The sequence below is a fragment of the Pongo pygmaeus genome, chromosome 3 (genome assembly GCF_028885625.2).
Source record: "Pongo pygmaeus isolate AG05252 chromosome 3, NHGRI_mPonPyg2-v2.0_pri, whole genome shotgun sequence".
NCBI classification, from domain to species: domain Eukaryota; kingdom Metazoa; phylum Chordata; class Mammalia; order Primates; family Hominidae; genus Pongo; species Pongo pygmaeus.
In genome coordinates, this window is record NC_072376.2 from 120,597,916 (window position 1) to 120,611,944 (window position 14,029).

The 14,029-nt window shown below is 36.2% G+C and overlaps 1 protein-coding gene, 1 long non-coding RNA gene and 1 other non-coding gene across 7 annotated transcripts in view; 1 reads left to right on the forward strand and 2 right to left on the reverse strand.

The window, feature by feature from the left end:
• Positions 1 to 14,029, forward strand: part of SGMS2 (sphingomyelin synthase 2) — a 97,020-nt gene that overhangs the window by 40,168 nt on the left and 42,823 nt on the right. The window lies entirely within an intron of this gene.
• LOC129035801 (uncharacterized) overlaps positions 1 to 14,029 on the reverse strand; it is a 35,676-nt gene that overhangs the window by 846 nt on the left and 20,801 nt on the right. Inside the window, exon 2 of the long non-coding RNA XR_008502334.2 lies at positions 8,194 to 8,308. This is a non-coding gene — a long non-coding RNA (uncharacterized LOC129035801). The remainder of the gene's footprint in view (positions 1 to 8,193; positions 8,309 to 14,029) is intronic.
• On the reverse strand, positions 2,750 to 2,853 carry LOC129035909 (U6 spliceosomal RNA). Its single transcript, XR_008502398.1, has one exon. It is a non-coding gene; the product is annotated as a U6 spliceosomal RNA (small nuclear RNA).

Sequence of the window (14,029 nt, forward strand, 5' to 3'; positions counted from 1 at the left end):
TTCACAAAATATTACTGAACAAACATAACATTTTCAAAAACAGCCATAAATAATGCCTCAAGTGATTCAAATAAGCTTCGATAGAATTCACGTTGTTTATATTTGTTCCAAAAAGCATTTGAGATAGGAATTTATAGTTTTAATTAACAAAGTTCTAAGACATAATCAGCTGCTTTCTCAAAGCTATCTGGCTTAGGAGTGTATGTCATGTATGATGTTAAAACTGGAATAGTCTGCAACCCAGAAAAAAATATACAATCTGGGATTGCTAATCTTTTATGAGAGAGGTCTCATCTAGCTTAATACTGTAAATTGTCTACCTTTAAACATTAATGCTAATGGAATTTATAGTTTAATTTTAAATCAAAATATGCAATTTCAGATTACTTGGGATATTATTATATTTCAATTTTAGGTATTTTGGAAAAGGCCTTTTAAAGTACCAACTATTTATAAACACTAACCAGTTTATACTAATTGGCATTATATTATTTCCTAATTTTGAATCTGCATCTGTATAATGGTCAGTTAGCATTATAAAGCATAATACTTTTTTATATTCTTTCATGTTGGCCTCTGAGCTCACCCAATAACTTTTCCATTGTTTACCTTCTAATTAACCATCTCTTGTTCTAGGGAATATGACCTTTCAGCTACAACTTTATAAAATTATTTTCATTAGCTTTAATGCCTTATTTCTTCTCTAATAAACCTGAATCAGGAGCTCTTCATTAAGATCTTATTTGGTTTCAGTCCTGGTGGAAATCCCCCCCAACCCCATAGTCTCCTCTTTTTCCATTCAGATGCCTTAAGTAGTGACTAGAACCTAATGGGTGATTCTTCTATGAATTTATTTTCCTTTTCATGTGGCTTATTCTGACTGTGTGATTGCCACAAGAAATAAAAGTATAAGATCAACTATAATATGCCAGTGGCCAGTCATTTAGCATAGCCCCTTATCTGAGAATGTGATAGGGGTAGGACAGAAGAAACTAAGGACCAAGGAGATTGCATTAATTCTCATCAAGTGGCAGAGTCAGGGTTAGAACCTGGATTTTAGGATTCTAAGATGTTACAATGTACATTTGACCTGTGTTTAATTTGCTTCTGAGATTAGCAAGGGCATGTTGTAAGGGCCATAGTTATTGAATAAATTTTGTTATTTATTAATAGTAAATTCACATGGATGTGTTATGCACAAATTATCTACATCAAGCTAAATAAAAATACCAAGTTAAAAAAAAACTCTTGGCTGGGCATTGTAGCTCACACCTGTAATCGCCAGCACTTTGGGAGGCCGAGGTAGGTGGATCACCTGAGGTCAGGAGTTGGAGACCAGCCTGGCTAACATGGCAAAACCCTGTCTCTACTAAAAACAGAAAAATTAGCTGGGCGTGGTGGTGTGCACCTGTAATCCTAGCTACTCAGGAGGCTGAGGCAGGAGAGGCGGAGGTTGCAGTGAGCTGAGATCGCACCATTGCACTCCAGCCTGGGCGACAAGAGCAAAGCTCTGTCTCAAAAAAAAAAAAAAAAAAAAAACAAACCAAAAAATGTTTGGGAAATATTGATTTCTTATATGATGGGACTAATCTCACGGTGGTGTTCTGAGCACTAGATCATATGATGGTTAGTACCTTCTTTATCAATAAATTACCTTACCCTACTTCTTTTCTTTCTGTGAGACATGGGATTTTTATTTACCTTTTTTAACTTTCTTTGGTGAGGTCACTAACATATCTTTTATTTCTTTCGTTTTATATAAGGATATATTTTTAATATGGCCAAGAGTCTTAGAAATCTGTAAAGTAATGGTGTTACACTGAGAAAGCTACAACCCAAGATTGCAAAATTACTGACCCAGGATTAATCATGACTTGTTTGTGGCCAAATTGAGAGAGAGATTCTGGTTTCTTGACTTCTGATCCAGGGCTTTGTCATGGCACTATCAGTTTTTAAACTTCTTTAGCCATGGAACCCAGATTTCAGATGAGATTTTGGGTAACCCCTCTAAAACAGAAGGAAAAGCAGAGCTCCTCAAGTTGAAAGGAGATGGAGGCCTGAAGACACATGCACATGGCCTCCCCAAGATTCTCTGTACTGTAACATACTGCTCTCCTCGACATAGTTCACAACACAGAGGAAGGGTGCACTCCTTCTCTCCTCCTCCAAATATGGTCTAGTTCTTTTCTGGAGCATTTCTGTCCCCTATATCTGAAATGAACGTAATTGGAAAGGTTGGAGGAGATACCGACCCAGCCTGGGAATTACATTTATAAATGCAATGCCAGTCTTCCCAGTTGATTCTGGAACATTTTTCCTGTGTGTCAAGGGGAAGCAGCAGGGGAGACGTTGCTATGAGAATCCACTGATGTCTGATGTTGGTTCTTCTGACATAGCAGGGCTGTGCTATCCCATTTCCTTTTCTTTGCTGTAAGAATTCACCCTGAAGCTGTGTGCTCATTTGCGATGCTTTTCCCAAAGAGGGGTAGAACAGCCTGCCGAGTCAGAGCTACCAAAGTGCCAAATGCTGGCTTCCCTGCTTACTAGTTGGTGACCTTGGGCAATTCACTTAATATCTCTGTGCTCATCTGTAAAATATGGGTAATAATATTTAATCTCATAGAGTTGTGGGGATGATTAAATAAGACAACCAAAGCATTTAAAACTATGGCGTTTGGGCAATAGCAAGTACTATATGAGTGTTAGCTATAGCTCTTATTCTTAAGTCTAGGCTATATAAATTTTTTCTTTTTATATGGAACACTTCGCGAATTTGTGTATTACCCTTGTGCGGGGGCCATGCTAATCTCTGTATCATTCCAATTTTAGTATATGTGTTGCCGAATCAAGCACAGGCTATATAAATTTAAATCATTAATAGGATACATAGTCAAAATTTTTAAACACTTGGAAATATTCCAATCTAGTGTTGTTAAACTGAAATAAAAATATATTTTTGGCAGAGGAAATATAGCATAATAGTGATAAAGTCCAATTAGCTCTGCATGATCACAATGTTGATGAAATTGTTTAAAGTGTATATTTGTAAATACTTTTCCAAATAAAAGCTTAAAATAACAAAGCCACAATATAATAATCACTTGGGTTTGCAATATAAATTAGATTGTTAAAGGCTTGGAGAAATTTTCACTTTTACTTAGTTTTACATGATTTTATCGTAGGTAAGGAAAGCTACACAAAGTGGTCAACCAACATTTCCTAGAAAACTCTTTTTTACAGTTGATCTTCAAATTAAGGTTTCTGATTGCACTTCAGTGAAAACCTCTGCAAAAAAAGTGTGTATTTAGGCCGTTATCTGTTGAAGAGCAATAATGCCCTTGATGAGTGCATTCTTATTCTTAAAGTTGCTGCTCGCCAGGTATGGAGGCTCTTGCCTGTAATCCCAGCAGTTTGGGAGGCCTAGGCAGGTGGATCACCTAAGGTCGGGAATTTGAGACCAGCCTGGCCAACATGGTGAAACCTTGTCTCTATCAAAAATACAAAAATTAGCTGGGCGTTGTGGTGGGCGCCTGTAATCCTAGCTACTCGGGAGGCTGAGGCACAAGAATTGCTTGAACCCAGGAGGAGGAGGTTGCAGTGAGCAGAGATCGTGCCACTGCACTCCAGCCTGGGCGACAGAGTGAGACTTTGTCTCAAAAAAAAAAAAGTTGCTGCCATTTTCAGAATAAAATGAAGCCTTTTTCTGCTTCTGTAACCATAGGATTCTGGAGCCCTATTTTAGAGTTAGGATTTTCTTTTTCCACTATCCCTTTTGTACCTGCCTTTAGCACACCTGGATATTTTTCACATTTGAAAGCTTTATGATTATTGAATATTATGTTCAAGTAATTTTGTGCATTTTCTTACTATTGACAGCCTTTGAACAAGTCTGATTTGTACTTACAGAACACCATTTTTAAGAGATTTGTGTAATTGTGCATGAATATAGGTCAAAAGGTAGAAGTAAAGAATGGTAGCCATACCATGAACATGTTGGGCACAAAGCACCCAAGAGGGGAAGGTTGGTGGTTATAAATTAGTGTTTCTTTTTAAAAGGGAATTTAGGGGAGAGGGGACACTGGGTAGTGAGTGCTGTATTTGAAAGTTCATTTCTAGGTCCAGTAGCACATACCAGGGAGTTGTAGCAGGAAAGGTTTGTTGGAGGATGTGACATCTGCTGAGACCTGAAGCACGAGAGCCAAGGGTGTAAGCAAGTGGATGGGATTGGGAAGAAGTTTAGGCTGCTAAAAAAATTTTACATAAAGCTTGATAAGAGGGGATATTGCATGTGAAATGAACAGAAATTCAGTAAATATGGTGGAAGCGCAGGATTTAGGGGATGGAAAAAAAAACTAGTTTCAAAAATTGAGGCTGGAAGTGAAGGTAGGGGCCAGATTATGAAAAGCCTTGTAAGCAACGCTAAGAAACAATAGATGTCAGAAGGACATGCCACCATCTAAAAAGCAGTCTTGAGAATAAGTAATTGGATAAAGGTGACCTGACTAGGTATTTGTTTTTTTAAGTAAATTGTGTTAATTTTGTTAGGTGTAAAAATGGCATTAGGGTCATGTTGGGGAAAAAAGAATCTCTATTTTACAGATGAAATTACGTGGTCTCTGAGACTGCTTCCAAAAATACAGAGTAGAGGACAGATTTAAAAAAAAAAAAGATTTCCTGTGATAATTGTTATAGCTAATGGGGTTCACTGTAGTATTTTCTACTTTCATTATGTTTGAGATTTTCTATTATAAATTTTTTCTTAAGTCAAAATAAGCCATGGACTTTTGGGTAATAGGGAGCCATTTAAGGTCTTTAACAAGGTCAGTAAAGCAGGAAATAGATTAGGAACAAAACTAGAGAGGAAGGGAGTGCTGCATTAAATACCATGATTGTGGAGCTGTCAGTTTTTCCTTGTGTAGGAATGTCCATGATTTTATATCTTCTTGGTGAGCTGTTCTCTATTTATTTTCTCTTAATACTTTTACTTTGTACTCTAGTTGTAAAAGTACTAGTGATGCCTGCTATTCCTAATACTATATCAGCCTTTTATTTATAAAATAATCTTGTATGTATCTTTTTAGTGGATGGATTGGATCCATTTAAAAATTGTTGTGGCTGTTGATTTGTTTGGACTTATGTCTGTCCTCTGTAAGTAAGAGATGTCTGTGAAAAGAGAGCAGAGGTAAATAGATGGGAGATTAAAATGGACAGGATTTGTAGTGATTTTCGGGTGAGCAGGGGAGGGAGTTTGAAGTTGGGTAATAGCTAACATTTATTTACTCCGAGTAGCTGATTGGATGGTGGTACCGTTTACTGTGATAAGAAATGGAAGAGGAGGTGCGTGAGTGGAAGGAAATGGCAAGTGTGTTTTGGTACGTGAGCTGTAAGCATCTGCTTTTTCTTTGTTCTTAGAGCTATGAACTCTTAGATGGAATTCGTTCTTTTCCTTTAAAGATACCCGCCATTAACCCATAATCACTTTTGCCAATTTTAAGATTGCCTCTAAAGTATAGGTGCACATTAACCAGAATGTCATTTTTGGTTTCGTTTGGTTTGGTATAAGCTTTGGAAATGGGCTCCCAATGTCCTATGCTTATTGATGCAGATTATGCTATAAGAGATAATTTTAGAAACAATAAAAACAAAAACTCATTTTCTAGGCTGCTTCTTTGTTTCATGGGAAGCAAAGAAGTATAATTCTTTGATATTTTTAAATATAAATTTTTGATAGCATTTTATATTTTAAAAAGCAATTTAAAGTGATTATTTATAGGCAAGCACTTTTATTTATATAGTCATCAATGACAATCAGATTTAATGGAAATAAGATTAACTATAAAATTACATCTTTTAGCTTCCTAATGCTAATTGAACATTGAGTTTGTAATGTTTCCTGACTACCTCTTGGCATTATGTTCAGGTTTAGAGACAGCGATTTTAATCATCCTGTGTTTTTCTAAGCCCATTTCACCCTTTAGAAAACAGTTTTGATCATAGTTCACTCCCATAGATAGACCAGTGCCAAACCAAATAGGATAACTACTTGCCTGATTTTCTATTCACTGCTGATAGGTGGAGCTTGGCATTTTAAAAGGCTATTAACAGAGAGAGAGAGAGAGACTATTTTACTTATTTCTGATTTTATTTTCAGTTTTTATCTATATACCTTAGACGTTTTAAAAATTCCTGTTAAATTATATATAAACCAGTCTTTTTCCCATTTTATTTCTGTCATTTGAATTTACTTTTCACTTTTACCTCTACCTGGCATATGGTTTCACTAAACTTCAAATGTTATTTCAGGCTGTTTTCTAATTTGTAAAAGTTTTTATCTCTCATTGTTCTTTTTAAGTGACTTCTGTTTGGGAAGAGGGGAAAAAGCAGTTACTGAATCAAAAATGCCTTGAGGACGGGAGCCAGCTTTCTGTTCTGCTGCCTTCCTTAGCACTTAGGACCCAATTCTGCACAGAACAGGAGGACATAAATAATTCTGTCTTTGTTGGCTGTCTGTTTACTTTACCTTCTAGGCTATCAGCAATAGTATTAACAATTGCTACATATTTAACTGGCAAGTACTGGTATCTTGAGTTTGGTCACTGTTTTTCATTCAACCCAGGGTACAGTTTTAAAAGTTTTCTATACCTGTAGTTTCTATCCCATTTACTCAAGATAAAATTTAAAAATGTCTGCATTGAAGGTCAAATTCTAAATTCTTGTTAGATATTTGATAGCTTTAACTTTTATGTCTCCACATAAAGCTTTTTATTCTTCCTCTGCTTATAATATTGCATCTTTAGCCTTTTTAAAAAAGTCTAATATGCATTAAACACTTATTTTAAAAAACAGCACTGGGATGATCAATGAAATAAAAGTCCATCATGACCGGTGTAATTAGAATACTATACACATGCTGTTTTGATCTATTATAAATAGAAAAGAACTCAAAGGCAAAAATCCATAATTGAGTAAGTATGGGAGCATCTTCAGAGGAATCTTTTTAGTTTTAGAAAGTTATATTAGTACAGGTTTCTAGAGGGCATTTACTGTAATTGGATCTCAGTAGGTTGGAACATAGATGTTCCTGATGTTCTTTTGACTTGATGGTGCACTGATTTTTCTTCCTGACAATGGTTGTTCATTTAAAATTTTAAATTGAGTGTTATCTCATAAGCCTGGTGAGCCTAATTTGAATAGCCCCCCTGTTACTTTAACGTCCCATCCTGCTTTGTCTTCGTAGCACTTTTAATCTTTCATTATTATTGTCTTACATTAGCAGAATTCAAGCTCCATGAGGGAAGTGACTTTTTTTTTAAATTGTTATATCCCTAGAACAGTGACTAGTACATAGTTGGCACTCACTAAATATTATTGAATGAATAATTATCTTAGCCAAGCACAGTATTGTGCATCCGTAGTACCAGCTACTCAGGAGGCTAAGGCAGGAGGATTGCTTGAGCCCAGGAGTCAGAGGCTGCAGTAAGCTATGATTGTGCCACTGCACTCCAGCCTTGGTGACAGAGTGAGACCCCTTCTCTTAAAAAAACAATAAGAAGAACCACCTTTGTCTTTTTGGGCAGTAAAATTAAAACATGCTGCTTATTTATTTTTTCAATGCAAAAAAAGATAAAAAGTGAAGTAAATGTTCCATGTAGTATCACCCTTCCAGTAACCATGTAATTTATATAACACAATTTTCTTTATATAATATACATTTATTTATAATGTAACTAGTCCCATTTTGATGGACAGTGTGGTTCTGGTTTTTCAGTCTTACATATCCAGAATCACTTATCCACAATTTCAAAATCTGAACAGTAGTAGAATTACTATGTCAAAAGATAAAAGCATTTCTAAAGCTCATCATATTTTTACAAAGAGATTCTCAAAAGAATGGTACCAATTTATGATTCTACCAGCAGTTCACTGCAGTTCTTATGCTCCTTTCTGATTACAGCTTAAATTACATTTTAATGGGATTTGTTTCAAAATAACTTTCCAGTGTTCCTTATCCATGAATTAGAATAGGGTAGAAGCTTGTGTGCTAATTTGTCAATGAGACATTCTGTAGGAAGTTCTTATTATTGGTAATTGGGAAATATTTAGTCACAGGAACTCTTTTGCCTATGATTTGTCAGAGAAGGTATAGGGGAAATCAGCTTCAAATAGGAAGTAAATAAATGAGTTCTGGCTCACCTCAGATTTATCTTCTACTTCTGTTTCTCTACTCACTGCAGAAGTAGATATCACAGCAAAAGTTCTTCTCTGTTACCCATGTTTTCTCAGGGTTTAGATTTCTGAAATCACTTGCCTTCATATACATACGAGGGATATGAAAAGAATGTGAAAATGAAAAACAGACTTAATGTGCAAAGAAAGATGAGCATCAAGGCCCCAGATGAAAGCCTTGATTATATAAATAATCAAAATTATATTTTATATATTATTAATCTAAAATTTATTATATACTTATGCTGTGTTTATTTACATACAATAATGAACTGTTCCTGATAGAGTATCTGACTTTTTCACATGGTAAATTAGTTTTAATTGTGGTTCTGTATACGATTTACTATTGCCACAGTAGAAATATTTCAGTTCAGTCTATAGAATTTTAATATCACATTGCTGTGTAAGAGCACCTGCCCACAGTTCCCACCACAATTTGGATTTTCATCCAAATACTCAGGATTTTAATGGCAAGGATTGATCGCCCTGTAAGTTTTACTTTTACAGAACATGTCTTACTTTGGGCTCCTAAGAACTATGTAAGTGCAGCTCCAGTGTCTACCTTCACTTTTCCACATTTTTATTCTCTTTTAAGGCTTTATTGCAAAAACTCTTACTCTTGTTCAGCTATTCCTTTTCTTTTCCAAACTCATTTCTCTTTTCTGATCACCTTCTGAAGGGACAGCTTGGATACATTGGAGCTAAATTTCTTGTTTTATAATATATCTAAAAGAAATACAAAATAAGAGCTGTATACCGTGTTCTAGGTTTTTGCAAAAGAAAAACAGGCAGTTCACTAGGGATCACAGCGTAATTAATGGTGTACAAATAGACACTCCACAATCATTATTGTGCCAACAGCCACCAAAGCTTTGTGATGGAATGTTCAAGCTCTGTACAGGGGGCATTACTTTAGTAGAGTAGGCAACAAAAGACGCATTTGTTTATTAGAAACTTTGCTTTGCAACTTTGTGAACCAGCACAGTTGGTCACAAATGGAAATAAAAGTCTTGAGTGAGCTGTTCTGCCTGTTTTAAGAGAGAAATGCATCATTCCCTGAAGGTTACTGGATTAGTTTACTTGCTCTAGAGCTAGCAACATAGGGATTTAGTTCTAAAGAACCTTATTTTTCCCTAGGAGACTATGTCTGTTGGTAGCCATTCTGAATATCCATATACTAAGCCACTAATGTTATCTAAAACAGTACTTAAGTACTATGATGAATAAACCAAATTTATTTCCAAGTGATTTTTTTAAGTATACAAACTTTCTAGTGAACGTTTTGGAAATTTACATTTTATGGCAGTTTCTTCATTTCCTTGATTTATTAGAATAAATGAAAATTCAATAGATAAATATTGTATAAGTATATTTTAAGTATCAATATCATTGTCACTTGCATTCCTTAAAATTGTTTAAATGGCATTCTGTTAGATTCATGATTTTAATATTTTAGGTAAATTTCATGTCTTAGGTTATTCTCTTCATGTCTCTACCTCATGTCTTCAATGAAGGGTTGGGTTGAGATATCTGGGTCCCTCTTCCTAGAGCCAAATTTGAAGAACATAAATCATCATTTTTAGGTTATTTGCAGAAACCAATCTCTGAAGCCTGTGATTGGAAGCACTGGTCAAATAAATGCTTTTGAGAGACAATTATTTATTTAAAAGCAACATAACAGTTTAAGTTCTAGGAGAACCTACAGCCTATTACAACAACCTTAATAGCTTTAGAGAAGGTGTACCTTTTTATAGTTTCATACCACTTGAAAGCAGTGGCTTATTTAGTCACTCATGGGAAAGCAACTCTGGAAAAACCAGCCCTGCATAAATCGTTCTGCTATAAAGACACATGCACATGTCTGTTCATTGCAGCCCTATTCACAAAAGCAAAGACACAGAATAACCTAAATGGCCATTGATGATAGACTGGATAAAGAAAATATGGTACATATGTACCATGGAATACTATGCAGCCATAAAAAAGAATGAGATCATGTTCTGTGCAGGGACATGGATGGAGTTGGAGGCCATTATCCTTAGCAAACTAATGCAGGAACAGAAAAACAAATACCATGTGTTCTTACTTATAAGTGGAAGCTAAATATTGAGAACACATGGACACATAGAGGGAAACAAAATACACCGAAGGGTGGAGGGTGGGAGGAGGGAGAGCATCAGGAGAATAGCTGATGGATGCTGGGCTTAATACCTGGGTGATGAAATAATCTGTACAACAAACCCCCATGACACACATATACCTGTGTAACAAGCCTGCATCTGTACCCCTGAACTTAAAAGTTAACAAAGAAAAGAAAAACAGCCTTGCATTTTTAAATGGAAGTGGAAAATAGTATAGACTGTATATGAATGGTCTACATTGTTTATTACTTCATTTGTGGAACATTTTTGTGGTTGGCATAAGAAAATGAAAAATGGAGGACTTACAGTCCTTTCTGGGTCTTCTGTGTTGTCTCTCTTTCTCTATTTTTTCCTTTTCTTTTAATGAAGACCCTGCTCTACCTTGAAGAACCCAGGTGGACTGAAGCATAGGACTTCAGGACACTAGGAGCTTTCTAGCCCTCATGCTCCCCACTCCACAATGCCCTATACTAAGGCCTGGTAAATTGCAGCAAGTGATGGAACTAAACTGTTCAAAGTACAGATTCTAGAACCAACCTTCTCCTTAATAATTTTTGAGTGCCCAATTCCTGCTTCTAGGAAATGTGCCCCTAAACCTCTCAGGCTGTATTAAGCTATTTCTTGAACTCATTTTGTTAGCACAGAGCACAAAGCACAAATGTAATAACCAGTAACCCATTATATTTTAAATAAATATCAATGTCTAATTCTAGACGTTAGACTCCTTCCAGGAAATGATATTGAAGTGTATCTAGGTGCCATTTCTGCAGCAGCACAGGGATTGAGTAAACTTCCTGTTCTTAGGCATGTGCCATCCACTGTAACCACCAAATGTTCTAGCCACAGCACCTGGTTAAATGTTTCTCCTCAAGTCTGCCTTTATCTCCATACAGAGCAGGATTATCTAACTCACTTCTATAGATTTTTGCTTAAAGGTAACTTTGCTTAAATCTCAAAACAGAGAGGTTATCTCTTCCATTGCACTAGTAAACAGCAAGCAATGTTTCAAGAAGTCATTTTTAAATACCCGTTTCAGTCGCCTGTTTTTATTATGCTTTGCAACATTTCTTTGAAACAGTATGAAATATATACACTGGTCTCCATGTGGTAGAGGGAGCAATCAATATGTGGATTTCTAAAATAATCTGAAGGTCACGGAATACAAGAGCTGTATTAAAATAGAGAGTTATAAAGTTATTTTAAGAGAACTATTCTTTTTTTTTCATTTCATTTTTTATCCTGATTTTTCTGCAACAAGATTATGTTTCCAAATCTAGGAAATTTTTTGTGGTTGACAAGGAAATATACTGTTGACTTTGATTATGATCTATTTACTTAGAAGGAGATCTCTAGTTTCATTTAGAGAGTGTTACGTGGTTTGGGGAATATAATGTTAAACTACTAGACTCAGGTTTTGCTTTTCTTTCTTCCCTGGACTAGCCATTATTCTTAGGAGAAAATATTAACTCCAATGTAAGTCTTAAATATCTTATTTTAAAACTGTTAAATGGGACTGGGTGTGGTGGCTCACACCCATAATCCCAGCATTTTAGGAGGCTGACTTGGGAGAATCACTTGAGGCTAGGAGTATGAGACCAGCCTGGGGAACATAGCAAGACCCATATTTCTACCAAAAAAAAAAAAATTATTTAAAAAATTAGCTGGCATGGTGGTGTGCACCTGCAGTCCTAGCTACTCAGGATGCTGTGGCAGGAAGATTCCTTGAGCCTAGGAGTTTACTGCAGCCTGGATGTCAGAAAGATATCCCGTCTAAACAAAACAAAACAAAAATGGGATGTTTTTTAAGGTTTTCAACACCTCTCACTTCAATAGGTAATCTATGCAGCCTCCTATTACAGAGTAAATTAAACCCTGAGGTATTAAAACCTAAGAGAATCAGTTTCTAGGTATATAAATCTTCAGGATATATAAGGAAAGCTAGGAATGTAGAAGCAGATAATTATCACTGTTGTTCAGTTAGGCTGTTATATTTAACCTTACTGATAAAGCTCCCAGGGTGTTTGGCCTAAACAAGTGCTGGCTGCTTTTGTTTGACCATTAAACATGGAACAGGTAATGCAAGTTGTATGAAATGTTTCTAGTGACCACGTGTCTGTCTTGTACAAAATGATTCTAGTGACCACATATCTATCCTGTAAAGTTTTTTTGTGAATTAGTAAAATGATAGTTTAGGTTATTGAAAGTGCAAATGTCTGTTTATATTATAGGGACTTCCTTTGTTCATCTGCTAAAGTAGATAAGCATTTTAACACAAAGATAAGCCTTCAACCCAACTTATTATCTGAGGCCATGGGTATGTCATACTTCACTAGCAATAAGTCCAAAAAGGGATGGAAAGTAGAAAATTTCCGCCTCACTCTTTCTTTTCTTTTCTTTTTTTTTTTTTTTTTTTTTAGATGGAGTCTCATTCTGTCGCCCAGGCTGGAGTGCAGTGGTGCAATCTCGGCTCACTGCAACCTCCACCTCCTGGGTTTAAGTGGTTCTCCTGCCTCAGCCTCCTGAGTAGCTGGGACTACAGGTGCGCACCACCTTGCCTGGCTAACTTTTGTATTTTTAGTAGGGGTGGGTTTTCACCATGTTGGCCAGGATGATCTCGATATCCTGACCTCATGATCCACCCACCTTGGCTTCCCAAAGTGCTGGGATTACAGGCGTGAGCCACTGTGTCTGGCCTCAGCCTTGCTCTTTCTACTAAACACCGAAAACATCTAGGTCAAGAAGGAAGACACTCTTTGGGGAGTCCTGTCTTCCCTACCCTACAGAACCTCTAGATGTGTCAGAAATGGAGCTGGGGAAAAGGGATTGGGAGCAAGCATAAACCGTCATTTGGGAAAAGCTCAAATGTATGATATGCTCCCCACTCTCACACCTTAACTTTGAGAACCTCTCATCTAGGGTATATTTGAATGGAAATGTGAAGAATTATTTTAAATATCCCCTAGTCTTTGACCTTGTTTTACAGTCTTCTTCTATCTTCAGGGTTTGGGTAGCCCTATCTATCTGTCCATTAACATACCTATCTAGTTAATCCACCTACCTACCTATTTATCTGTTCTCTCCTTTATTTTTTCATTTGTCCATTCATTCACCTTACTGCATTTTCCATATTGTACCATGGATTATTAAAGCAGCTTCCCATGTGACTCCATCTTCTTTTAAGATTCTCCTTCTGGAGAGCTTTAGCTTCACAATCCCAGGGCTGCAATTTCTCCCTTTCCAAAATATGCTAAGAATCAGATTTAATCATCAAATTTTCCAGTCACCAACAGAAAGCCTCACAGCTAGGAAATGTCTAAAAAAAGAAGCCAAATTTTAAAATATCCTGTGGAACTTCCAGTTGTATTCAAGGTACCTTATTATATCAACGTCATTAAGGCAGAAACAGTTGATACAGGTGAGCAGTCTTCCACCATCTCTGTATGCTACACTGTGGACTGCAGATCATCCCTGCTTGTGAGATACTCTCAGTTCTACAGTTTATTGTTTTCAAATTTTTACAGCTAATATTTGCTGTGGGTAAGTACTGTATTCATTTCAACAAGTATTGAATGGTCTACCTGGCCATTTTTTTTTTTAAGTGAGAAATAGACCGATTTTCCCTCTTTTAATCTAACTCATAGTAAATTTTGATGAATTTTGCT